The 2,388-nt window shown below is 41.4% G+C and overlaps 1 pseudogene; it reads right to left on the reverse strand.

Moving 5' to 3' along the window:
- Window positions 1–1,068: 1,068 nt before the first annotated feature.
- Window positions 1,069–1,425, reverse strand: LOC101586391 (annotated as a pseudogene).
- Between the last annotated feature and the right edge of the window lie 963 nt (window positions 1,426–2,388).

Genomic DNA, 2,388 nt, shown 5'->3' on the forward strand with positions numbered 1-2,388 from the left:
ATCCCAGTACTTGGGAAGCTGAAAACAGGAGGAATCACTACCAGTCTGAACTGTGTAGTGAGATCCTGTAGACCCTGTACAAAATACAAAAAAGAAAAAAATGAACGTATAAATCAATTTAATAAGATTGATGTTTTTACTATGATGACACTTCCAATCCATGATGATAATGTTTTTCTGTTTATTTAGAGGGTATTTTGGGGGGGATTTTGATCTTTTAATTACTTTTGAATATGCATCTCTGTTTTGAAAGAAAAAAACAGAATCAACTTAAGGCAACAGAGGCTTCTGAAGAGCTAGGCCAAAACTTGCAAGCTTTACAAGGGGTTACTGGAGTACCTGGTGCTAGCAACAGGGTCAAAAACCCTAAACAGTTTATCCATATTTTCCTTGAGGAAGCAGCATGCAGAACAGCTTGATTCACCAGATAATTGGCTGGCAGCCCTAAGGGAAAAGTAGATCAGAGCTGGCCAAGGACTGGTTGTCAAAGAAAATGTTTTTATTTTGAAAATTCACTCTATGGTACAAAAATGTCCTGGTTGCTTTCAATAACAAAACAAGTAAAACTATAAGAGAAGGACCCACACTGATGTTTGATTTTACCCAGGTTTCCCATAGAGCATGAAGGTACAGACATAGAGAAGGGGGGAGGTTCTGAAATAATTAAAAATAAATACTTAATAAGATCATTAGACATACTGCATTTCCATTTCCTATAGACGCACTGATAGTGAAGACTGTTTAAGAGAGGGTAATTATACTACTGCTTTCCACTACACAGTCAAGTCCGGCTTTCTGAGACAGGTAACAATGCTGTTCTTCCATGAACATGCTCATGTGAAAAATCTTGTTGAGATTTTGCCAGGGCCAAGAGATGAATACAAGAACGTACCCTAATTAGTGAATTGTAAGCTCAGTAAACATTTTTGGGATGGACCCATTTAATCAGGTCACTGATTTGTTAAACACCTACTGATTGTAAAATTCCTCAGCTCCTAGCCATGGTGTCCACTCAGTATTGTAAAACCTGGGTGTAGCTCCACCGGGACTCTTCTTGGGGCTGAGGTGCTAGTCATCAAAATCTGGAATAGCATCATAGGAGTCACCCCGGTAGCCTTTGGATGCATAGTAGGCAGTGCACAGGTGATAAAATCCTGGAAGGCACAGCAGAATGCCAATGATGAGGGCACAAACAGCCCGGTCTGCCCCCCATTTGCTAATGTAACCAGATAGCAGGAGGGATCCTATGATAATAAGAAAGGCACCAATCAAAAACAGCACAGTGGCATGTGCGATGGCCTTGTAGGGATCTTAGCAGGGCTTTTCTTAAACTGAAGAACAATGTAGCCATCATCTGTCCTGGAGAGCTTTGAGTATTTTTCTACTAGGAATTCCAGTAGCCATGTTGGTTCAGGAGAGCATCATAACACACTGACGCAGGTGGTCTCTCTGGCTCACCCAAAATCCTGCAAATAGAGCCATTTTCCACACTGTGTAGTTTCCTAAGCAAGTCAGATACCTGCAGGTGTAGTTCAGTGGTACAGCACCAGCTTAGCTTTAAACTCAAGCTCCTTGGTGCTATTATTCCGATAGTCTTCAGACATCGCCACCGAGAGAAATATGAACCAACGTGAAGTCAAGTGTAAAATAAAATTGGTTCCTTGGAAAGGCCAAGCGTGCACTGGCCACAACCAAGGGCAGAGGGGTCGTCATGGGCTTAGCACAGGGTCGAAGAGGGCACACCCTCCCTGGCCACCACAGCAGGCCTCACCGCAGGACCATGCCTCACTGATCACTTGCAGGATGCTGAGCCGCTGAGAACTAAAGGGAGCACTATTGCTGCCTAGCACTAATGCTGCCTAGCATCCCCAGTCTAACTGTCACCCAAAACCCCAGAAAACTCTAGGGTTTTATCTGTTTTTTAAACATCAGATTTTAAAACTTTCAGCATAGAGATCTATGCTCTTGTTTGGGTTTTATCCATTTGCTTTTCCCTCCATCCAGAACCCCTTTGCAGCAGTCTCACTGAGTCCTTAAACGTACCTACAATCAAATGTCATCCTCCTGCCTCAACTTTCTAGGGTGCTGAGGTTACAGGCATGCACCACTATAACCAGCTCCACATGTTTTCGTGAATTTACATATAAGCATCTTATTTTTCTGATACTGTTTTTAATTGTAATTTTCAGTTTTTGTATGTCAATATGTGTTTTAAAAAAATAGTGTTTGCTTTTTAAAGTATTTGGTCACATTCTCCAGTGCAGCATAAGCCTAGAAACTTCTTTTATAGGAGCTTTGTTTTTGTCAACTTAATTTCTTTTAATTTTATGGAATGATTCAGCTTAGCTCATTCATTTTGGTAAGACTTAAGAGTTTGCAGTATTCAGG

The sequence above is a fragment of the Octodon degus genome, unplaced genomic scaffold (assembly GCF_000260255.1).
Source record: "Octodon degus isolate 3935 unplaced genomic scaffold, OctDeg1.0 scaffold00465, whole genome shotgun sequence".
Lineage (NCBI taxonomy): Eukaryota > Metazoa > Chordata > Mammalia > Rodentia > Octodontidae > Octodon > Octodon degus.